The following is a 27416-nucleotide window of genomic DNA, read 5'->3' on the forward strand; positions in this document are numbered from 1 at the left end:
GACACAGTTTTTGTGCCATAATTCTAAAGTGGTAGACTGTGATAACAAGTGGTAGGTCTACGAGAAAGCAGTAATTCATAATATTCACAATCAATCACTTCAACAAGTTGTGACAAAAGTTATGACAAAATGTATGATCGTAGAGGAATTGGTATTTAAACCAGTGATTAATGGTGAAGAAGGAAATGATAATGGGTGATGGGACCAGGGCAATAGCTCCACCATTGGCATTTTGGCAATCAATCAATGCTAATGAAGGGATGTGAGATACCTCATACCTGGATGGATTGTTATTCATCCAAAAGGTGAAAAAAAAGGAAAGATACCCAGATGTGGATTGTGGTGGAGAAGAAAGCTAGTGCTCCATTAATTAAAGAAAGTGATCAAGGATATGCCTTGAATTTTTCTCAAGAAAAAAAAAGGGGGTTTGTAAATAGAGAGAGAGCATGGACTTTGAATATGAAAGTATTGGGGTTATTGGGTTGTTGAAGTAGTTGGTGGGTATAATTTGCATGGAGAATTTGGTAAAGGTCAAGAGAATATTGGCTTCACATGGTAAAGTAGGAAGATCAGTGTCTGTCGTTTTCCCAAAAAATGAAAAAGGTTTTTTTTTTTTTTTTTTTTTTTTTTTTAAGCTTTGGAAATAATCGGTATGGGTTTCGTAAGAATACATTGCACACGGATGGAACTTTGAAGGAGCAAAGTCCTTGTCTTTTTTATTCTATTTTTTAAATTACAAATTGCATTATTCAAGTTTTGGGTTATTGTCATTTTGGTTTTTTTTTTTTTTTAGATACTAATTTTGTCAATCGACTCATTTGAATTTCTCTATATTGCCAATTTGAAACCTTTTACTTTTAAGTTTGTTAGCTATCCCCCCTTTAATGTTACATACCAACTAAAAAAGGAAAATGATGTAATTTTATTTATGTATAAGATTTTTTATTTATTTATTTTAGATTTAGTACTTTTTAATGTTTTCAACTGAGATCAAATCTCTCATCCCAATCTATAAAATTATCAAAATTAAAGAAAAAGAAAAGAGTTTCTAATTTCTCTTTTTCTTCCATCACCGTCACATCGTAACTAGCTACATGGGATGGGAGGGGGATATTAAAATTTTCATTTTTATCTTAAGAAAAATAATTTAAAATTTTATTTTTAAGACTTTGACCCCAGCCCCTAAGAAATTATGACCTCCTACCTTTAAAAAGAAAAGTTAAGTTTTTTATTTTTATTTTTATTTATTTTTATTTTTATAATTTTAATATTTCAGAGGCTCAAACTTTAAGAAAGAAAAATTGATCTCATAAATGATAATAAAACTATATCATAAAGATGATATAAATGTAAAATTTCTTTATTAATATTTTTTTGGGTATAAAAGTTAAGTATTTAAAATTTTCAACTATATATGGTAATTTCCTATTAATTTAAAACAACCTTTTCATGGAAGAGTGATCTCTAAATAAAACTCTCTTTTGTTCCACTAATCTTCATATGGTGTTAGTTTACTTCTTTCTCATGAAATATATATATATATATATATATATAGATAAAAGAAATTTGAAAGAGGAATTGTATCAATAATCTTCATATGGCGTTAGTTTACTCTTTCCCATGAAGTATGATATTTTTCACTAAAAATTTAAAATACTTAATCAAACACGTATGCATATGTTTCTATACATGCGTGTGTGTTCGATATTAAAATTTGCACCCCCAATTACAAATTCTGTCTCCACCCGTGTCTACCATTACCCATGAAGTTACCAAACCATACGAAAGTCATGTTGTCAAAGTTCATGAAATCCATCGGCAAAAAGTTGTTTACACAAGCCTGTTCTTGTTATTTTCTCAAGAAACAAACAAAATGTATTTTAGATTTTGGTATTAGATTTAAGAAACATGCATGTCTCTTTCTATATCTTTTGATGTGTTTGTGTGTGCTTGTGTCAAGGCATAAGCTTTTATTCTTATGCTTTCTCAACGTCTAAGCATATGGTAGTAAAAAAAAGCCATTAATACTAACGGCAGAGTGGATTATAAAATTGGAGGCTCAAATTATAAAATAATTTATATATAATTAAAAAACATATAGGTTATATAACTTATATTTTCAATAAATAACTTTTTAGGGACCTGATGTCATCACTGAAATTTATCATAGTAGCATACGCTTACAGGATGTATCTTATTCTGCTTGAAGGTTTTAGTGATGACAATGGAAACAATTATATTTTTCTTTTGGGAAACATTTTGTTAGGTTATTCATTTCTAGTATTGGTTATATTTTAGTTTAAGGCAGTGATGCAATATGTAGAAAATATGAAAAGCAAACAATTATTGTTAATTCTACCGTGGTTGTTGGGCATATAACTTTACCTTTAGCAAATGAGGAAGAAAATTGGTTTTTCTATTAAATCCCATTTTGGGAAAACCAAATTCCTCATGTTCTAATTCTTTTTGACAACACTGGTAGAATTGGTAGAGTACAAAACAGTTATTATAAAGACAAATCTTTTTTTTTTTTTTTTTTTGAGAAAGATTATAAAGACAAATCTAGACCCATAAAATGATAATGTAATAATGTGAAATCTTATTTGATTAGTAACATCATTAATACGGAATATGAAAAATCCTATTATAGTTTTGCAAATCTATTAATTTAGACCTTAGAAAGAGAGAGGGTTTGGAATGCATTGAGAGAGATTGAGTAGCCTATGGAATCCAATAGATAAAAGATTGTTTTCAGCTAACTTTGCACTTAACACAGAAACATGTGAGAGGACAAAATTGAAGATGAAATCAAATGTGGAGGATTCATATCAAAATGTTCAAACATGAAGAATCAAAATGAAAAGACCCTAAACATAAATGGGCAAAAGTATAATGTAATCTAATTTACATATATTAAGAATGATGACGTGGACAAATATGTACTTTAATTTTAAAAAAACTTATGTGACAGTGTTAAAAAAAATTAACAAAAAGTTTAAAAGTTTTCATTTTACATCGTTATATAGATAAGATGATATCCATTACATTCTCATCACATATAAAAACAAAATATTATTTTTACATTGGTAATGGAAATTACCGATGTGAAATTATCTTTGTAACCTCCTCTATAACTGTTTTTTTTTTTTTGCTAAATAAAAATGGGGTCTTTAGTGTGGACTCATTAACCTCATTCCACGTGATGATAATGAATAATATCACGTATACCACTCAGGGCCTTGATGAGACTATCATCGTAGGCATAACACATTTGTTGAAGCGTCGCTACTCAAACAGCTTAACTCATGTCAAGCATCATGTAAAGCGATATAAAGACTCCTATAACCAAGTCACACCCTTGCAACGGTAACCTCCTCTATAACTTTCACACATGTAATCTATAATATGACATAAAATAAATTAACACTATCTATTTAATATATTAAAGTGGACACTCAATAAAGGATCCAAACTATATTTAGATTGCACTCTAATTTTATGACAAGTATCATTCTAATTAAATTTCACATGTTGTGGTTTTGTGCAACGTTGTCCCTTCAATTTAGTACTACGTCTAACACATTTAAAATGGTAATATCTATATCCATGGAAAATAAATAAAAAATAAAAAATAAAAAATAAAAAATAAAAAAAAAAACGAGAAAAGAAAATAGGCATAAAAAAGGGCGGTTTTGTAATCTTACATGGGGTTACTAATAGGTCACAATGGGGATATATCCCTTTCGCTGAAACTTTCCAACAAAATGCCCCATATTTGAAACTATTTAGGGATATGTCCTGTTTTAAACTCGATTTTTTAAAAATTGAGTTTTAATGAAAAACTCAACTTGGCGAAAATCAAGTTATAGGCAATCAAACTTTTTTTTTTAAAAAAAAAAGAAAAAAAAAAGCATGGAACTCGAGTTCCATGCTGGTTTTTTCAAGAAACTTGATTTTCACTAAATCGAGTTTTTCATTGAAACTCGATTTTCTAAAAACTCGAGTTTCAAAATAGGGGTATATCCCTAAATAGTTTCAGACAGGGGGCATTTTGCTGGAAATTTTCGGCGAAAAAGGTATTTTGCAATTTTGGCTGTTACTAATATATATATGCTCTAGGTTAGAACTTAGAACCCTAGCCACCCTTAGATTTATTAGTTGTTTTTTACTCAAATAACCTTAGACAAAAGACTGTGAAAGGATTCAAGTGAGAGGAGACTAGAGATTTTTTGAGATTTTTAAGGTAAGCACCCTAGAAATTCCTTTTATTCTAATTATTTAAAATAGTTAGTCCCTAGGATAACTTATTTTAATAATTTTTTTGGACATCTTAGTAATTGTATCAATTATAATGGATTTAGGTTATGATGAAGTGTTCTTGAGGAGTTGCAACAGTTTTTGAGTAGACATTGATTTATTTAAGTATCTTTTATCATAGAGATGATGCATGTGAGAAAGCTACCTTAGGATTTGACACTAGTGTTTAGTAACTATTGGGATATTTGAAATTTATAAACTTTTATGTGAGTTGTATTTTTCAACAGTCGACAAAAATTCCAAGGTACATTGCATCAACCTCCATTAAGATTTAAAGAAAAAAGAATATTTCATTTCAAAAAATTCCTACTCAAACTATTGATAAAATAATACTCCCCTTCAGGTTTGTAAACAAACAATACTATTCTTTAAAGTTAGTATCAATGAGTAAAAATATTTTTTTTAAATAAAATATTCCATTAGGCAAGTCATATTGTAAGAGAGTATGACTTATTTGTTGCATTTATATAAATCTCAAAGCAGCATTATTTTGTCCGTGTTTAAAAAGTTATGAGTATGACAGGACAAAACTTGAGATGATTCATTATTATGGGCAAGTCATTGATTTATTAATTTATTTAATGATTAAAAAGTTAAAAAAAAAAATTAAAAAGAAAAAGAAAAAGAAAAAGAATGGTGTGGGGTTGGTGAGCGTGCATCGGTGCATGTAAGCACTCAAATTTCCGGCTGGTTTAACGGACTTGGAATTCCCAACGCACGGAAACGCGACGGTCACAGCCCATAGAGATATTGCCATGTGGAAATAATAGCCTATAGGATTACAGCGTGTGGGATTGGTTACCATAAACTTAGTGTGTGTTTGGATAGAACTTATTTTGCTGAAATTGAAAACTGAAAACTGAAAACACTGTAGCAAAATAATTTTTAAATGTGTGAATAGTGCTGTGGGACCCATTTTTAATGAAAAAATTGATAAAAAATGAAATTTGTGGGTCTGTGAACAGTGCATATATATTTGTGGTTACTGTTCATTGAACAGTAACCGCAAAACGCGTGAAAACCAAAACGCGTGAAAACCAAAAAAAAAAAAAAAAAAAAAAGGAACAAAACGCAGCTCCAAACGCAGAAGCTGAATACAAACAGACCCTTAGAATGAAAAAAAAAACAGAGAGAAAGAAGACACGTGCTCTTTAGTCTTTTAGGGTGTGTTTGGGTACTGTTTATTTTGTTAAAATTGAAAAATTATTGCTGAAAATACTGTAAATAAAGGTAAAAGTTAGTTAAAATAGTACAATAGAGTATATAAATAATACTAAAAAATACAGTAAAACTCATAAATAATAATGAAAATAAACTAAATAATAAAATAAATTTTTTTTTTTACTTTCACGCGTTTAAGGGTGAGACAAATGTCATTATTCATGCACTGTTCCATCACTGTTTACGTACTATTTATCACTGTAACAGCACTATCTATACATTAAAAAATATTAAAAATTGGGCTCACTTTGGAAGAATTGATTTAGCAATCGTGTGTTTTTCGATGGGGCTCACTTTTTGAAAGCACGCCTTTGCTTTCCGATTTGTGCACCAACCTCGGGATTAGCATCCCTACAAATTTAATATTCTTTTAATTTATTTTTTTCCTTTTGGTTTTTTTTTTTTTTAATTTTTTTTGTTGTTGCACGCCGTAAAGTGTATACGCCTTACACACAGCATTTGCAAGTCGTGTGTTCAACAAGAACCAAATTTGAAATTATGAAATCGTGTCTTAAAAACAAGTTTTCAAAAATTTAACTGAAATTTTATTTAGAACCTACAATTTCATCTACTATGGAGTGTGTAATTAGTAATGCTTATTTATTTATTTTAAGGGTATCTATAGAATTCTGAGTAAATCATAAATTTAGGGACATAACTTTGACGGAAATTAAGTACATAAATTGTTAAAGCGGTCAACTATGAAGGATGGAAAATCAATTTTACATAAATCCATAATTTTTTTCCCAACAGTCACATATTATTTTAACAAGTTGTGAAAAATACTTAAAAAGTTATAGCAAAATTGTGTCCCTAGATTTAATTAATAGCTAAATAGACTCAAAATTATTTTTCCTTTTTTAGAATAAGAATTTACTTTTTATTTTATTTTAAGTAACCGTTCTTCAAAACACCAAAATCTGATTTTTTTTTATCATATATATATATATATATATTTTTTTATCATATATATATTATTAAAATAACATTATATATTTATTTTTATTTCTATTTTTCTCACTTTTAAAACTTGAACTTTTCTGTATTCAAAAAAAAAAAAAAAAAAAAAAAACTTGAACTTTTCTATATTTTGGTCATCAGGAATGATAAAGGTGAGGTCATGCCTGACATGTCTGCTATTGGGCCGAAGGTGGATACAAGTGAAGAGGCTGAGCTTCTTGCATGTAGGCAATCAATTGAGTTTGCTGTGGAAGTTGGTTTTACTCAACTAGTGATAGAGGGAGATAATTCCAATGTTATGCAAGCAATTTCTTCGAATGCGACTAACTATTCCTTTCTTGGCAATGTGGTGGATGATATTCGCCATTTGATGTCGGGATTACAGTGGGCTTCAACTAGTAAGATTAGGAGGAGAGGCAATAAGGTAGCACAAGTTTTAGCTCAACATGCTAGGCACTTAGATTATGATTTGTTTTGGTTGGAGGATTCTCCCCCATCAGCTTTGGAAGCCTTGTATCAAGATTTGATTTTATTATGATTTAATGAATGATGTTCCTTTCTCAAAAAAAAAAAAAAACTTGAACTTTTCTATATTTTGGTCATTGAGACAAAAAATAAAATAAAATAATTGTTTGAGAATGAATAATAGTATAGTACTTCCCTAGATTTTTTTTTTTTTTTTTTTTTTGAGGAGCTGTAAGAAAGTACTTCCCTACATTTAAGGAAGCATTGTAGTAAGAATGTAAGATGTTCTTAACCAAAAAAGAAAAAGAATGTAAGATGTTATTTTAGGGAATGTGTAGCCGTGTAGGGAACCAACCTGGTTTTTTTGTTTTTTTTGTTTCATTAATTTTCTAAATTGGTCTCTTATTCTATTTTAGAAAGACCGATGTGAATGTTTTTATTATTCACATACACTGCATCAATGATCATGTGGGATCTTCATAACAGAGACTTGTATAACATGTTGTCTGCAACAAATAGTGAAAAAGAGAAATAGTTATCTCTGTTGTCTTGGCGACTTGACAATCTCGCCATTCTCGTCTATAAAGAGAGAGAGAGAGAGAGAGAGAGAGAGGGAGAAATAATAATTTGGTTTGAGGTATTGATGAATAGTATCTCACCAAGTATATCGAGGTACTATTCACAAATTAATTTAGTTAACAAGGGCATGTTTGATATGTAATTCCAAACAATAATTTTAGTGTTTAAACACTAAAAATTGTGATTCTAAAAAAAATAACGCATTTAGTAAGGATGTTTTTTTAAGAATGATTGAGTTACGCTGCTCGTTTTAAGGTATTTAAACACTAAATTTGGAAAATTTCTCTTACCAATTTTCATATTTCAAACAATGTTTCTCAATGACACTTTTGTAAATATTTTGAAAAACATGGGGCCCACTTGATTAGACAACATATAAAACTTCATTCTAGGGATGGCAATGGGGCGGGGTGGGGCGGGGCCGAAGGATGGGGTTTTCGCCCTCGTCCCACATGGATTTTTCTTGCCCCATCCCCGCCCCTTAATGCCCCGCGAAACCCTGCCCCACCCCGTAAAACTTTATTTCTTGTTAATATTTCCTACAACTATTACATTTTTTCAAATAAAATGATATGTTTCAATAATAAAAATATACTTGAACCCAATAAATGTTATAAATTACTAAGTAGTGTGTATTATTTTTTTTTGACTTCGAAGATAGAATTATATTGAAAAAAGGGATTGAAGCCCAAAAACTTACAAAAAGCGAGGATAGTAGCAGACAACAGCCTTCCAAAAAATAAAATAAAATAAAGTAACAGATTGTGTCCAAACAAAGAAAACTATAAGAAGTATTGGTTGTCTTTTTTTCCTACGCATGTTTAAAAACTAGCACACTTAGGTCCCCCCATTTTGTGACTATTTCATAGAGAATGAGACAAAGTCTTAAACCTGTACCTTATAAGTTATAACAGCCAAATGCCCACACACACACAATGACACAGACACAAATATTTAGAGTCTCAGACTCAGGCCCAGACCTGTACCACATTAAAAAAAAAAAAATTATGTTCATGATGAAAAGTAAGTTGAGAAAGACGAATGAATCATGAATGAAATCAGTAATTCAATAGTATATAAATTTGTTTCTAATAAAGACAAAATAAAACGTTAAAATTGGTATCTTATTTCCAACTTTGCTAGAGAGAAAAAAGAGGTAGAGAGTCACGTTGAGTAGAATAAAATAAGCTAATGATATTTTTGTTTAAATAGTAGGGTTTTAGGTTATGAAAAAATTACAATTTAATCCTTATTAATGCGGGGCGGGGTGGGGATGGGGTGGGGTGGGTCTAAAAAGTGTAAACCCATCTCCGCCCCGCCCTGGGGTGCGGGTCTAAAATTTCGCCCTATCCCTGCCCCACCACCTTTGCGGGGTAGGGAAAACCCGCACGGGGCGAAGCGGGGAGGGGCGGGTCAAAGCGGGGCGGGGCAAAATTGCCATCCCCGCTTCATTCTTCAATTCCAACCAGGGGGCCCACTTGTCAACTTTAAAAAAAAAAAAAAATACACACACATACCAAACATACCATTATGTTTTTTCACATACTGAAAACATGTTATTTGAAACATGATACCAAATACATTTTTTTGCTTTATGAATACCGTAAACACGTGTTTTCATAACACTTTTTAAACTATAGTTTTCACATCATTTTAAACAACAATACTAAAAATCTCTAACCAAACTAGCCCCAAGTTGTTCAACTAGATGCAAATCGATTTTAGGTGAGTTTAGCTATAGTTGTTGTAAAATTTTGGTTTGTTGAGCTCATGGGAATGCTCCTAGCCTGTTAGACATATCCAATGGGTTCGGTTGAAAGTGTTTGGATTCAACATGATTAGGTATGGGTTAAATAAAGTAAATGTGAGAATTTTATTTGACTAAAATAGGTTCTTATTTCTCTCACTCTAACTTGATTTTTGTCCGTTTGGATCAATCTTATATGATTTTTTTTTTCAAGGAAAATTTTTTAAAATAGTTTTTAACATTTTTTTTCCATATTTCTTTCGGAGCAAATAAAGGAAAATAAAATATTCAAAGATAAAATTTAAATAATGCATAAATTCTTAAATTTATGATCAAATAATTATTCTAATAGTCTTCTGGTCCAATAGTTTCACAAAAGAAGAAAATAAAATGCGACTAATTGTAATATAAACTAAAAATAAAATTAAATTAAATCACTTATAAAATCACAAAGTGTATATATTGAATTATCTTTTTGTTGAAAATGGTCAAAACTTCAATTGCACTCAAAAAATTTTTAATTTAAAAAGTTAAACATAATGTGATTTTTTTTTTCTTTAAAAAACAGAGAACTAGCATCTTTATTTTTTAAAACAAACAGTAAAGCTCGTATAATCCAAAGTATTTTGACCATTGTAGCACATTTTCTTACCTAGAGTACTGTGCAGATAATGAAAATGAAGAAACAACAAGAATTATTTATGATGAAGCACTTATAGTCAATGAACCTCATTTTCATATCCCTCTTTTGCAGGGATATAGATGGCCCACACTGGCCGTACCTAAGCCGCGAAGCACATGCAAATGTGTAGAGTGGTCTTCAATCTGTACAATATTTTAAAAGGATGTTTATACCGATTGAAAATATTGGACACTTTCGGAGCAAGAACATGGTTTCGGTAGGAGCTAATAAATGATAACATTCTTGCATTCAATTAAAATATATCAAATGTTTATTGGATCACCTTTCAATGTCAATCTCATCACAACGCAATTTTATGGTGATTGCCCATATTCAAAGATACTATTATTTTATCTTTTTTTTTTTTTTTTTTTTTTTTTTGAGCACTAACAACGCAAGATGTAAAAAAAAACACATATTTTTACATTCTCAAAAACTAATTTATCTATTTTACCAAATCCATCCAATAATATACTGGTTTTTATTTTTTTACATATAATCCAATAAAATAATATAAACTATCTAATAAAAAAATATTCTCTCTATCCCAATTTGTTTGTCTTCTATTTCATTTTGGGATATCCCAAAATATTGTCCTGTTTCTAAAAATAAAAGTCATTAATTTACTAATATTTCTATTATACCCCTACTTTATTTTCAAAACTATTTGAAAAGAAAATTAACAAATATTTTAAAAAATCAATCTAATTGGTGCATCTTTTTAGTTGCCTCATTAAGAATAACTCTTTTAAAAAAAAAAAACTGATAAATTTATTTAAGGGTAGTTTTGTAAACTTATACATTTTTATAAAACAGACAAGAAACAATAAATGATGTTCTCTTAAAAAGTTTAACTTTTTAAACAAGACAAACAAATTGAAACGGAGGAAGTAAAAAGTAAGAAGAGAGAGAGAGCGTGTGAGAGGAAGAAAGAGTGTGTGAGAGATTAAAAAAGTAGTTTTTTCTTTACAACCTCATGAATAGGAAGGTTGCAAATATGCAACCTTATTGTAGCTAGGATGGATAATTTTTTGGGTTTACATACCTAGATATAACTTGCTTATAAGGATCTAGTAGCTAAAATAGCAATTGAGAGGTTTTTACACCACCAATGCTAGTACTCTTATGCTTGTTTCCACATGTATTTAGCCAAAACTATTAATAATAGTATTCCAGTGTTTCAGTTAGTTTAACTTATATAAAAAAAAATCAATTAATATCTTGGTTTAATGATAAAAGTCAATCATTAGGAATTAAAGATCTAAGATTTGAGATTTGAGATTCGATTCCCACCTATGCCAAAATAACAAATTGATATTTTGGTCTGATGATAAAAAAATGATTAGGAGAGAATACCATAGATTAAAACTATCTCTTAACAAAAAGAAAATACTAATATTCTAGCAATTGTATAGAGTATTGTGATTAAATGACATTATTCGGTGCTCTCATTTTCTCCGAAGAGAGAACCATCATTCGAATCCTCTTATCCCTACTTATAGACATATTGTAAGTAAAGAAAGAAAAAAAAAAAAAACCATCAATTCAACATAATAATGTATCTACTCGGTTTCGGATAGTCTCATCTATGGCATTAATTTGGAGATAGTTGCACACATAATTACATAGAACTCAATTATTCATAGTTATTAGAATCTGTCACACTTTCTTCCTCTATGAAGAGCCCAATAGAGATGAAGTGTTTCCATTATGAATTCATGCAAGAAATCTTGAGTTGGAACTTGGGTTGGGATGGATGGAGCTTTTTGAGATTTGCTTTTGTTTCTTGGAGTTGGTGAAAGTGAAACTGCCAAATTTTCACAAGGTTACATCAATTTCACCACGTATTTTGACAAATTAAAGTGGGCTACCGGTTCAGCCCAACTCAACAGTCATTGTAAAAATTACAAGAAATGTCGATATCGGCAAAAGAATCAGCCGATTGAGTATCGATGGAGTACAACAGTAGTCACACAATCCATTTAGGTACGGACAGTCATAGTCCAAAGAAATGCCTGCACAGGAGAGAATCAGATTACTCAGGTGGTATATGCCAGGCCTAAACTTCTGCCATACGTAAGTCAATGCTCATATTGAGCATCTTTTTTTTTTTTTTTTTTTTTTACTATTATTTTTTAATCACAACCAAAAGTACCAAACCTGTAACTATTTTACATTCGATGATGAAGTGAAAAACCATCGGAGAAAAACTCGAAACGAAAAAACATTCCAAGGGCGACACACCCCAAATAAAGTAATTTTCTATATGAAATTAAGTTACAATCTAAAACAAAGAAATTTGTTACCTAAACCAATAGATGAACTCACTATTGCAACCCATAGTTGCTTTAGAACATCTGAATTTCTTATTCATGGATCCCTTTATGAACAACTTGTCCATATTTATTGTTTGTTCTTTTAGACCCTCGAACACTTAAATTGTTTAACCTAATTAATTAACCAAGTTGATACTTAGGTTTATTATTCACAAATTTAGGTTAAACACAAACAATTAAATCACTAAGTGTGAAAAAGTAAAGAAGACAAGCGATATAATGACCCAGGAAAACTAATGAAATAGTCCAGTTTCAAGGTAAAAAAACCTGGAAGGGATTTAACCCAAACTATTCTCAAGGCAACAAATTCACTATGATAGAATAGAAGTTTTACAATAGATTTTTCCCTAAATCTAAAGCTACCTCTTGTAGTACTCACTCACGTGACTACACGCAGCTCCGTATTCATGAACTCTTCTATCTGAATTTGTTGAACACAAACACTCACGTTTGTGACTCTGAAATCCCACTCAAAACTTTAGACTATTAGCAGTAGTTGATCTTGTATGTAGCAACTTCTACAATACCAGATCTTAAGTTTCTTCAAAGAATATTGTTGATAAAAGATTTGAGAGAGTTTTGGATACAAAAACCCTAGATCTACAATTGGAGGCACACGATGCACTTCTCTCTCTTTTTAAAACATCCTTAAAACGTGCCTTAGAGTTTTCTTTAAATACTAGGAGAATTAGATTTGAAACCCTAATAACTTAATGGTCTTAATGAGTTGTTGAACTTTAATTAAATTCTACAGATCTATGTCTTGATCAGTCAAACTTGTTCTCTTATCGAGCAAGGCAGTTTCTGAATTCCTAAATCTATAGCTTCTTTTTTCTTGTATTCTGATTTGCAGCACCTTGAGTATTATCTAATCATACCTATAGACTTAAGAATCTATATTTAAACAAATTTATACTCATAGTTTGCCAATTGTTCTAAACTTAGAACCTAACATTTATAACAAGAACCACTAACCAACTCCAAAGCACCATCTTGAAGGTTTGATACCACAGAGAATGTCACTCGGATGATGGCTCTGTGGTTTCAACTTGATTGATCACAAGATGACTCCAAACCAATAAGAATTTCAACTTTGTACTCGCAGGTTCACCATATAAAGGCTTAGAATTTTTATCTATTTACTACAAGTATTCCGCTTCTAGAAGCCGTATAAAGTTGAGTTTTTAAGTTCTTGTTATGTGATAAAAGTATGGTTCAGAATCAAGGGCACCAACTTCAAAATTTAAAAACAGGTTCAATGGCAGGCTTTTATTATGGTTCTCAATTCTCATTAACATTAAAAATATATATATATATATATATATTATGGTTCTCCAATTCTTATTAAACCTAATTTGGGTTTGATTAGGAAAAAATTTACATACGTTTACCCTAAATCTTTCATGGTACAAATTACAAGGGATACCATAAATAATGGAAACATTAATCTTTTGTTTCTGTTAACTGAATGCTTAAAGACACAAGGTTAGATGCATTTAATATTGTACCAATTAATTTTTTATATATTTTGTTCTATAAAATGAAGTTAAACTTTCTACAAATGTCAAAATACAAAACTATATTGAAATTCTGATATATATATATATATATATATATTTTGTATGTATTGATAGCTGAGAGGTGGGAGGGATTTGAACTCTAAATGTTTCTTCTAGAAATACTATAAAGAATCAACTAGTTGAGTTATAAGACTCTTGTTAACTTACCTTTACTTTATTTAAAAAGTCAATACATTTTTTTTTTTAGAGTTTAAATTAATGAGGGTAATTTTGGAAATATGTACTGTTTTAACTAAAAAACTACACATTAAATGATTAAAAAGTTGAATTTTTTAAATTATAAAAAGATCAACAATTTGGAACAAAGGGAGTACATTATAATTTATTCAAACTTTCAGTATTACTTAACTTGTATGATTATATCTTTAGTAGGTTCCAATTAACCCATACAAATGAAAAACTTGGTGTTGTTTTGATATAATAGTAAAAAATAATTATTTTTATAAAATAGATGCTATAGATTTTAAATCTTTCCATACTTATTAAAAAAAAAAAAAAACAACATCTTAGTATACTCATTAATAAGATCCATATTTATTTGAGTTTGTTGGAAAGATGCTAGATTTTGATGACGTTAAATTAACATTCATAAGTAATCGATCGGTTGTGTACTTATATATGATGTTTCCTTTGATATAAAGAAAGGTGTCTTGAAGGCAACACTGTTCCAAAATGTTTCCTTAAATGAAACTTTGTTAAATTTTTTACCGTCAAGAAAAACATTTAATGAGCAGGGTTGGTTGAGAATCTCTTAGTGAAAGTTAAATATTCTATATTTCTATGGCTATAATGTGGGTAGAGAACAAAGTAGCATTATGTTGTCTTTGTTCTAAGGAGTAGGGCCCAATCCTAATGCTACATGTCTTCAAAATGTCCCCCCAGAGGTAGATAAAAACAATTGCTCCTTGTGGTCTACCCTATAATAGGATCCCACCTGTGACTAATTGTAGTGTCTCAATTATTTGACGAGTAAGGTTACAGATATAACAGTTTACACAGTAAATTTTACACTTGTTGTCTGTTGAATTGGTCATAGATTAACAAGGACCCATCACTGATATTTCTTTATTATTTGCTATTACCAATTTGCCACCTCACACATTTGTGCAATTTGTTGCACTCCAAATTTATTGGTAATTTTGCTATGTTTTATATGATTTAGAAGGAATTTTATAAAACAATGATATGGGGCCAATTGAAAGGTAGAGTGGCATCACACTCCCTTCATATTTATGTTTTTCTTGAGTTTTCTTTCTCTTTCTCATCTATCAAACATCCTAAACTGGAAATGGCCATTATAAACAGCTCACCATCACACTCCCTGATCAATTGAATTAATTTTTAGCTTTCAACATTTTGGTTAATTTATGAACAGTTGAATCTTCATAGACTTGTTTTTCTTAACCTGCTTCATGTACAAAAAGCCTTCAACTTAAGTGAACTAGAATGAACTGATTATAGAAACATTTGACAGTTTACATTATCATTGAATTTGCCAACTATATATATATATATTTTTGATGCGATTGAATTTGCCAATTTTAAACCTAACAACATTATTAAATGACTACGCTAGTTTATATAAAGTAAATACTGACACAAATTGTAATCATAGTGGCTTGTGAATTGTGATGATGAAGGTGAGGTCAATAATAGGTAAGTGATGGTAGAGAACATTGTTGACATAAATAATATGATGGTGGAGATAGAAGATAGTGGCTTTCTCTTTTTAATATATACATATTCACCACAGTGGAGCAATTATTATTAGCCCATATAAATGCTATTACAGATTTATTAATTAAAAAAAAAATGCTAATTGCAGTTCATACTATTAAAACATTTGTCCAAAAAAGTATACCTAAAACAGACATTGCAAATAGTAGCAAGATAACTAAATGCTCTATTTAAAAAAAAAAAAAAAAAAAAATTAGGGGATCTAAATGCTCTATGTTTAGACTATACCTCAACACAAAATTTAAATTTGTGATTAAATTCCATATTTTGAATCTCTCATAATAATGTATGGGGTGGTTGAAACTTTTCAACCACAAACGGTTTTATGTTTTATTTTATTTTTAGTTACTATCTTAATCAAGTTGGGTACTCCATATTTTTCAACTAATAAATTCTCTTACTGTTGAATAAAAAATATAGATACAAATTGCACATTTACCAAAAATCCATTGATATCTTAGAGTGATGGTTGATAAAGTGATGATAAAGAGAAATCATTATATAACTTTGTTAAATTGGAAAATATTTTTGAAAATATTTTACTAAAATTTTCTTTTGGTAAGACATTACAAACGTTTTTCGATCAACCAAGATTTTACAATGAAATAAACATTTAAAAATGCAGAAAATATGTTACAAGCACAAACTAAGCGTTAGTATTATTATTATTTGGACTTAGTCTTAACATTTTAGTTCCGTCTTGAATCTTGAATCACAACTTTAAAGTTTAGAATTATTAAATATAGTTTAGAATTTACAAATAGTCCCCATAATTTATGTTCATTCTTAGAGATAAAAGTCATAAGACTTTATTACTGTTGAAAATTTTCAATTGAATTTGGGTTGATCCTATTTGTTTGTGTACTTTTTTTCTTCTTTTCCCATATGTGGAACCATTCAAACATATGACTTTATTACATTATCCATTTATTCTTACTTGTACAGGTCCATCAACCTTTCAATATAGTTTGAAATTTACAAATAGGGATAAGACCTTATTAATTAGTTCAGAAATTTACAAATACATGTTGTTTTCTTCATTCTTTGAGATAAGACCTTATTAATTACTTCTGAAAATTTCGTCAAACTGAATTTGGGGCTGGTCCTATTTATGGACTTTTGTTTATTTACATTTTTTTTTTCTTTTCCCTTGTGTAACCATTTTCAAACATAGTAGTCTTTTATTCTTTATTACATTAAACTCACACGTATAGGTCCGTCAAAAACCTCTAAATCAGCAGAATTAAACAAATCCAAAAATATGATATGGGTTATAGTATCTAATAATAGGTTTTAAAGCAATTGAAGCTATTTTTTTTTTTCTTTCCAATAAAGGATGATAATATACAAATGTTGAATGATTTGGTTGACAAGAAATATATTTTCCTCAAAAGACTAAACTTACCGAAACCATATCTTTTATATTGATAAAGAAAGAGCATACATATAATCAAAAACAGGATTATTACAATGAATTCCACAGAAGGAACACCATGTTTAATTGTTTCCTTAAACGAAGAACGATTGTAAAATCATAGAGTTTCTTGGATAGAATTTGCAGAGGCTATGAACTATGAAGTGGTCAATTAGAAAGAACAAGATGTCAGCATGTTGGTCCATGTTTGTTCTTGATAGTAACTAGGAACCAATCTTATTGACATCTTTACAAATTAGAGGTCCTCATGTCTCCTAGTGGATGGACCAGATTTGCTGTGTGAAGCAAAGTCATGCCCAATAGCCAATTATGAAAGTTTAGTCATGTAGGCTAATTGTAGAGTGTCTAAGGTGGATAGGAGAGAATGATATTTTCATATTTTTTTTTTTGGACATGTGGGATCCATGAATGGTTAAAATATATAGCAGCATAATTATAAGCCTAGAGAAAGAGATGCAGATAGTGATAGGTTTGTGAATTGGAGGTGTTATTCTTTCATAGATTAATATTATTGAGTTGTGGCTTCTTTGATTCCTATTCTCTTTTTTGTTGATGTTAGAAATATTAGTTTAGGTTCAATTCAATGCATCTAGTAATGTGGTATACAAGTACTTGTATTGCACATCTTAGAGTTAATCTTTAATTAGCTTAGGGTTAATCTTCATATATAACTGCATCCTTGGCAAGATTCGAACAACATATATTGTTTGTATTTGAATATTTGTTGAAATTTTAGCATTGTATTGATTTTTGTGATTAATTTGTAGGAATTGTGTGGAATCTACTGGGCTTTGAATTTTTTCTTCTTCTTCTTCTAGTTTCATGATAATTTAAAAAAAAAAAAAAAAAATTTGTTGGAGATGACAAAATCTGATCGACCATCCTAATTAAAGCAACCTGAGTTTGATTTCAACCATTCTAATCAACAACAAATCCAAAAATTTATATCTTGATGTGGTCAGGTCAAGTGTCAAGATGACACAAACCTAATCTGACTTGACCTGTAGACCACCCTTGTATACATATATTAAAAGTAAAAAAATTCTAAAATTCTCTCAAATTAGAACATATATTTTATATGTGATCTATAATTTCATGCAAGCTACAATTTAAAAATATTAGTATATTTTTGTAATTGAAAAAGCAGAAAAGCTTTTGAACACATATTATGCAATTGCATGTGAAAAGACTTTTTGGATACATCAATAGTTTGAAGTGAGAGGATTTGAATTCTTTATATCTCCATTAAAAACACTAAAAAATTCCAATCCGGTAAGTTGTTAGTCTTTTGAATTCTAGATATTCCCATTTAAAATACTAGGAAATATTGACCAGTTCAGTTACAAGTTTCTTGAGTATACGTAAAGATTTCATAATATACTAATATTTATAATAAGTATTTTAAAATCACGCATTGCATTTTGGGTGATAGAGGTTAAGACACGAGTCATACTAGTACTAGTTATAAAATTAATAAGCACTCCTGAGTTTGGATATGACACGTATCGATAGTTAGGCACACAATCGCAATTCGCAATTCTCTGGTGGCCCATTAATAAGGATTCTTTCTAACCCATGTTCATTGTTCATAGATCTTTCATATTTCATTCATTCTATCTATTCAAAGTAGCATAGGGACAACGTTGAATAACTTTGTGAAAAAAAAGCACATTCTTTTTCTCAGTGCTTCTTTGGTCCTTTCTTTGAAAGTGGAGGGAAGAAAAAGAAGCAAAAAGGTAAATCATTTTCCCAACTTTGGCTTACTTTCTTCCTTTTTTCTTTTTTTTTTTTTTTTTTTTTTTTTTTTTTTTTTTTTTTTTTTACTTGGAAGATAAAATGATTATCATAACTTGTATGGAATGATAAGTTGTTATGGCTTTTTATATGGACTCACTTTTAAAATTACTTTATTATTTATCACTCATAAATCACTGCAATGGTTGAAAAAAATTATACAATTTTTTATTTATTTATAAACTTATTGATGACATAAATGCTAAATATTTAAGATAAATGCTAGAGTAGAATTCTATCTCAAAGTAAAAAAAAAAAAATTAATAAAAGATAAAAGCTACTTTATATTATTCTCTCTTATCCAATTGAGTAAAATTGTCTAAAATAAGAAAAAAAAAATTATACCACTAATTTCCTATATGAGAATCTTATCACAAGAAGCAACAACAATTTTTAATTAAAATTTTCAGTCTTTAGAATTGTTTTGCATTTGACAATAATCTTATAATTCATTGACATTACTTAGATCTCTTACAAGAAAGAATTGTTTTTGATTCCCAACCAAAAAAAAGGAAATATTTTGCATTATTAATAGGTTAAGACCTTATGTCTTACCTGAAAGTGAAAAGGAATAACCTAATATAATTTAAGAAATATACATACGAGAGGCAAAAGGTAAAAAGCTTGATTACATTACATAATTGGGGAATATGTGAATTTATTTTGATTTATTTGGGTAAAGTGTTCAAGTGAAGATGGAAGTTTCTCATGCATTCTGATGATTGATGTGCCATACACTTAGAGGATCAGATTGATAGAAAGCACCACAACACAACGTGACTTTGATGTGATTGGATTCGCATAAGCCAAAATGGAATTAAATGCATATAACTATTGCCAACTCAACATGTTCTTTTTTTTTCCCCTTGATTACAATTTAGATTGGATGTCACAAGCCAGCCAGCTAATTGAACTCATCCTATTGTGTTGCATTTTTCAAATTAATTCTTTATTATTAAGTCTGAAAGGAACATTTGATTTTATTTTTTGTTTTTAGGCAAGTAACTAAATTATATCTTTTCTAAAAAAAAAAGTAACTAAATTATATACACAACCCCACCAAAAAAAAAAAAAAAAAAAAAAAAAAAACCACAAAGCCACAGAATCTAGCACCATGCCTTAGCTAGAATTAATAACAGGCCCACAAGCCTTACAAATAGAAGCCCAATTTGCTAAGTTATGGACAAGAAAGAAAGTTGGTTTGCCTTGGAACAAAAATCAAAAGCACAAAAAGAATGTAAGCATAATATATTGTTAACATCCAAAAGATGGCCAAATCGGCCATTTATCACTTTTCACAGAAATTATTAGCAATATATCACTGCTTGCAAAAGAAGTAGCAATATATCACTTTTTTGAAACTCGAGTTTGCTGTATAAATCAAGTTTTAAACACTCGAGTTTCATAAAAAAACTTGTGTTAACATGGATTTTTTTATTGAAAAAATACCACATGGAACTCGATCTTGGTAAACTTAAGTTCCATGCAACACAATACTCGAGCTTACCAAGCTTGAGTTCCATGTGGCATTTTTTCAATAAAAAAAATCCACGCCAACACAACTTTTTTTTGAAACTCGAGTATTTAAAACTTGATTTACACAGCAAACTCGAGTTCCATGAACTCGAGTTTCAAAAAAGTGATATATTTCTACTTATTTTTGTAAATAGTGGTATGTTACTAATAATTTCCGTGAAAAGTGGTAAATGGCCAATTTGACCTCCAAAAGATAATCTATATTTGCTAATATAATTTCCACGGGAGTCAAGTTTTGGGTTCAAGATTGCTTTGATTAGGAATTTAGAATTGCCTTCAAAGATGGTATAGTTGTGTCCCAAAGCTTTGCATTTCAAACACTGCCATAATACTTACATTTACTGGTATGCGCTTTGAAAATATTGCCTATGTAACAAAAACTCCCTCAAGTTTGGTAGCATCAAAAATTCACCTTCAACCATTTATTAGGAGGGGAGGATTTCATTAAGAGCCTTGTAGTCTTATACCTCAATTGATATATGAGGGATGGTATTTCAAACAACTTACCACAACGAGAGATGGGAGGGATAGGATGTATGAATTTTTTGGGTAATGATTATCACACATTGTCATGTAAGTTACAATCATGTTTTCAAAGAGAGTGTGTAACAAGATTTTCCTTAATTTTCTTTGCTATTATGCGAAGAGTTATCACACATTATGCTTGCGCATTAATGGGTCAAGTGACAAAGTCATATTAATTTTAAAATGGGTAATATATACACATTTTAATATATTTAATAAACTCTATTAAAGTATCAATTAGCAATTATTAATCTATTTTTGATATATTTACTTATAATTTTGAGTAAAGCCATGCATCACTCGAACATAATACTACTAAGATTTAAAGTCGAACAAAGCAAAGCTCCTTTTTATTAGCCTACTAAATCCAATGTTACTGATATGGTGCAGTTGGAGGAATCCCCTCTGCTCTGGCAAAGCTTATATGTGATGATTTTCGCAATATACATTAATAAAAGTGACTTAACGTTTTACTCCCAAAAAAAAAAGTCTATCAATTCCTCGGATGAGTTCACCAAGTTGTCAGTCAATATTATCCATTGTGAATATTATCATTGATTTGCTTGAATTTTTATGCTTTTAGTCTTCCATCTCATACTCCTACCTTGAAACCAAATCTCAAGCATGACTCAATTAGCAAGTCAGGTTTGGCAAAACAAGCAAAATGAAGGCTGAAGCCTCAAAATATATTCTTAGATGTAATTGATCAAAAAGGTTTCACAAATGAAGCTTCTCAAATCATATACCAACACTTGAGTAAACTTGTTATTGTAATTTTACAAAAAAAATGTCGAAGCAAACACTGGATACCATAATTGTTCGATTACTGATCTTGAATTAATCCTAACTTGAAAATGAAGGTATATAAATCATCATGGAGGAGAGAGGTGAGGCATTTATCTTTGCTTCCCAATAGCATGTAGATATACAGAGACTACCACCACGCTGAAAGCAAGAGAAAACATAACTACTAGTTAAAAACTAGTAATTAAAACGTTAACAGAAAAATGACCGAGATGTTCATAATATGATTAAGAATACATAGGAGGGAAATGAACCATGTAACCAGAATTAACATACGCTGTGTCAAAGACGAAGGCATATGAAATGTCAAATGCAAATAAATAGTACAAGACAAATGTTGTGAAAAGCATTGCCACTGAAGTAGAATATACCTGCACAACATGGGGAAGCTAATAAAAATGGGAACTTCAATCACAAAGTGCAGAAAATGTTTGCAGCAGGATGGTAAATTATGCTTCTTTTGAGTAATACAATTACAAAGACGAATTTATCTGCGTAAAGTGCTGGATAATCAAAAAGATTGCCACCCAATGTACACAAAGGGCATACAACAAGTACACAAAATTAAACACGGAAAGTACAATGATCAAGTAAATCAGGCAAAGAAGCAAAAGAAAATACTCTCGAAGCATTTATCCACTCAAACAAATTTTGAGGAATAATGAATTCACGTAAATGCATTTCCCAACTTACCTTCACAATATTGTCAGCATACTTCATTACCATGGATACAGCAAGGCCACTGCACAAAGGTAGCATTTCAATCAGTCTATGGGCAATTGGATTTTCAAGACGGTAACAAGATTTTATTTATATAATTATTGCTGTTTGATAGAAAACTTTCTATCTTGACCAAAGATAACAGCATGTGAAAAAATTTTAAAATCATAAAAGCATAACCATGCACCCTTCTAACATGTGCTGAAATATTGATATATAATGTCAATTAACTTTTATAATATTCCCTAGAATCACAAATTGAAGTTATAGAATAACTAAAAAAAATTACTAAATCATGAGGGATTCCTTATTACTGGGAGTGAGAAATTTACGACAATGCTAAAGCCTAAAGCATGTAAATAAGCTACATTTTATGAAGCCAAATAAAATATTTAAGATACCTTAGTGCTTGGTTGAGAATCATGAGAACTGTAATAAATGAGTATCCATAGAAGAATCCCCTGAACAAAAGAAACAATAACTTCTGAACTAAAACTTCTTCAATTCTAATCAGAAAAGAAGAATATTTCACTTCTAAGGCAGTAAAGAATTTTTTAAATAATGACTTCACAGGGTAAAAATGTAGAGGATAGACCAATTGTAAGAGGAGAATCAGAAACAGAGACTAGAATTACTTGTTCATTACCACATCAAAATCTTGGGTCACTATAGCAACAGTGCTAAATCCGATTCCAAAGATGTACAAAGAGAAATTTTGTACAGTTATGTTTCTTGAAGGACGCTTTTTCATTATAGCTTGTGAATCATAAGCAAGATAAATAACAGAACAGTTATCTAGATCACTCTAATGAGAGTCTTCACTTTTTTAACTCAATGGATTACTAAAAAACTTTAATCAGTCTTACAAAATCTATCAATTAACAAAATTCAACCCAATCATTGATCAAGTTATGTTGGGTTAGGATTCAAACGGTAAATGACTAAATGACAGGCATGAATTGTAGTTCTGAAGAACTATAGTGCAAACTGTATACTTAAAAAACTAACCTCAGTGTACACTCCTGCCAAACCACTTAGGAGTGCCATGACCTACAAAGAAATCACCCGCATTATGATAACAAGAACCTTAAGCTATAAAATGTTTTCCGCTTTTTTTTTTCTTCATTGTTGTATTAAGAGTGTCTAAAATTTTGGTTAACTCACAATGGCCATCACCCAACCTTAAGCAGGAGTTTGGAAAACATTAGAACTGCAAAAACAATGTCATTTTCTAAGGCACAGACAATAAGTTGAAAGTAGAAAAATACAAACAATATAGTTGTGTGAGCAAAACCTTACCTCGGCTTCATCTGAGATATGCTACACCCAAAACTTAGTAAAATTAAAGCCGCCCATTGAATATAGCTTAACCTGAAAGAATTCATAATTGGAACGCAAAGCTCAATAAAAATTTTGCAGTCCTAATTGGTTTGGCTAAAATTCTTAGTTTGTTTAAATTAACTTTTTTTCCTTAATCTTTCACTCTCCATTCTTAGACAGGTAGCCCAAGAGCAGCTGAATTAGTACATATGTTCATGCTCATGGATGCTTTTCACATTCCCAAGATTTCTGAGTATCAACTAGATGACGTGTAAACCAAATGAGTTTTTATGACTCTTTCATTTTCATTGTATTTATTAAGGGGCTTTCGCAAACATTTTCCATTATGAAATGAAAAAAATCCAATGTAAATGATGGTAAGGACTTACTCCTTAAGTGTAATTCTATACAAAATGCCAGTACTGATAACATTTAGATTCTTCAATATTTGATAACTCGGGGCATCCACATGCTCAAGGATGTAGTACTGCAACATAAAAGCGAATTCGAAGAATATGCATTAATCAAATTTCAGCAAGCAAGAATACCAATGGAATTGTGACTACTAAAAATAAAAACATGATTACCACGACCAACCTAGAGCAGATTTTTTACTAGGTAAAGTAATGCAGGAATGGGGTATACAATAACTTCATCCAATGTTGTTCTCAACCTAGTTCAAAGGCAGAACAAGAAACAATAATAAATAGATATGATTGGAATAAGAATGTGACTTTTAAAAAAAAAAACACAGTTTAATAACTGGGATGAAACAAAAATGTGCCTTTCTTCTTAGAAATGGTGAAATCATTTTGTGTAATATGCCCTCTTAAAATCCTGTATATGCCCGGGGTATACAACCTATGTGAGACTGATATGTGGGCCCCACATCAGTCTTACATAGGTCTTATATAAACGGGCGTATAAGATATGTTCTAGGTAGGGGTGTTCACCAAACCACATAAACTGTACAAATCGCATCAAAACTGCTCGCAAAATGGCATAACCGCATCGCACTACAAGTAATAGTGCACCGCATCGCATCACACCGCATGGTGCAGTGCAGTTTGCAGTTTTATAATAAAAAAACCGCAAAAACCGCACTAAAACCGCCCACAAAATGACATAACCGTACCGTACTACAAGTAATAGTGCACCGCACCACACCGCATGATGTAGTGCAGTTTGCGGTTTCATAATAAGAAAACCGTACAAACCGCACCGCACTGCACTCTCTCTATATATTAATATATTAAATATATTATTAATAGTTTAATAACCCTAGTTTTCAAAAAAAAAAAAAAGTTTGATAACCCTAGCAAGTGTTGATTAGGAAAGCCAGCCCAAAATAAAGAAAAACTAACTCAATAGTTTAAAACTTGGACCAAAATAAAGAGTAAAAATTAGTTTTGAGCTGGGTAGGAAAAGCCAAAAAGTTGAAAAATATACTAACTTCAAACTGCATCTTACACATCGCACCGCACATGTGACCGTAAAAATGAGGTGTGGTGCGGTTATGGTTTTGGCTAAACTTTAAACCGCACCGCACTGCACCGCACAACACATGTGACCGCAAAAATAAGGTGCAGTGCAGTTATGGTTTTAGCTAAACCGCACCGTAAAGTGCGGTGTTAAAAATGGCCCAAAACCGCACCACACCGCACCACGAACACCCCTAGTTCTAGGTGTCAGAGTGAGCTCTACATGTGGGTCCTACAGATGGGACCCACCATTATGTGAAGCACATCGAGTGTACAAAATCATTTCTCCAGAATATGATAATTCATTTCCAACTTAGTTTTTGCTAAATGATAATTTTGACTTATTGAGAGCATTAAATCACAAGTTTTATGAAAACTTAGCATAAAAAACAAACAAGGAATACCTGTTATCTTCAGTAACACCTTCACTTCTCCATATTCTTGCCAAGGCTAAAAGTGATAACCCTCATTTCAAAGTCTCCACCTAATTCAATAAAAAGAGGAATTAAATCAATACCCATTTTTTGATTACCTTAAAAAAATGACATATATCTATTCATTTGATAGCTAAGATTTGAACCTGAGACCTACCAAACTGAATGTTAAACATAAATTACACTTTGAAGCATTTAAAATTATAATTATGCTTAATTACCATAAAATTTGTAGTGGTAATTGTATAATTGTACTTGCTATTTCTCTTAGACCACACAATAAGTATGCTTTGCGAACTCGTAAGAAGTCTCAATGCAACTATCACAATGATCCTATAACCAAAACAAAAAAAAAAAAAAAACGAAATTTATATAATTTACTTACTAATCCCTCTGAATTACAACATGGGTTTTTGCTTAGAATTTGAAAAAGAAAAAGAAAAACTCATACTTGAGCTTCCATTTGGACCAGTCAATGGTGGTACCTCCCAAAGTGGGCACATTGTTAGTCACTGAAAGAGCATTCCGGCCATTGCCATCTTCATCCTTTTCCCAGAAACAAAAAACAAACATATATATAAATTGATGGGGTATATGGAATATATACGAGTGAAGAGGAAAAGGAACCTGAACATTGAGTTTTGTGTATTCCATATCTTCAAGACATGTCTCTCTATCTCTCTCTGTCTCAGATTCTATTATGAACTAGTCATAGACCCGCGCGTTGCGCGTGATTATTTTTTATGGTGATCTCATTATTATTATTATTATTATTTTGTAATTTGAACTAATTTAATGAAAAGTAATGCATTTCATAATCATATTTATCACAAAATAATTTTTTATTATTGTAGAATTGTTTTATTTAAAATTTGAAACCTTAATTCTACCATAGTTGGTTGACTAATTTTTACATCTCTAAGTCAATTAAACACGTTTTGCATGCTACATGTAAACCTTCTTTTCTATAAGGGTTGAAATAATGTGCGTAATTTTTTTTTCTATGGAAGTTAAAAAGAATAAAATTCACCTTGTCTTGATGTTTTCTAAAAATTAAATTTGGAGATTCTCTTTCAATATTTGTGAAAATTCCAAGCAATAATTTAGAAGGTAATACATGTTACATGTTCATGCTTTGATTGTGTAATTGTATGATTGATTTGGGTTGTAATTTATAAGTTGAATATGATGGTGTATATCCAAAAGGGCCTAACTATGTTGTTTAGGATATTGAATATAGTGTTGTGTGTGATTTATAGAGTAGCAATGGTTGTAGTAATTAAAAATTGGTTTTTCATTGTCTCTTAAGTTAATAAAAACGTTACATCTACTTTTTTTTTTCAAAAAACCTTTACATATTTTTTTAATGTGAATCTTTACATATACCTTAATAAGTAAACTCTCTACATTTCATTTTCTTAGATGCATAAAAAAAAGACATCTATTCCATAATAATAGTGGTTAATTAGTTTTTTCATATTCTCATTTATAACGTTTCTTACTATTATCATATTTTACTGACTGTTGATTTTCATAATAGAGGCATTAAATGAGAGTTAAATTCTTCGAATCTTTCATTAGATTTTAAAAGTCATGGTGTGTGAAGAATATAAGCATTTAAGGACTTTTTTATATATTTTATTATTTATAAATAATGTTAAATGAAATGTCAAAAAAAAAGATTTTGAAAATTTTCATCTTTATTTCTTATATATTTCTATTATTACTGAAGAACGTTTTCTT

The 27416-nt window shown here is 30.2% G+C and overlaps 1 pseudogene; it reads right to left on the reverse strand.

Moving 5' to 3' along the window:
- Positions 1-21810: 21810 nt before the first annotated feature.
- On the reverse strand, positions 21811-26327 carry LOC126704682 (CMP-sialic acid transporter 2-like; annotated as a pseudogene).
- Positions 26328-27416: the final 1089 nt, after the last annotated feature.

The sequence above is a fragment of the Quercus robur genome, chromosome 11 (assembly GCF_932294415.1).
Source record: "Quercus robur chromosome 11, dhQueRobu3.1, whole genome shotgun sequence".
In the NCBI taxonomy this organism is placed as follows: domain Eukaryota; kingdom Viridiplantae; phylum Streptophyta; class Magnoliopsida; order Fagales; family Fagaceae; genus Quercus; species Quercus robur.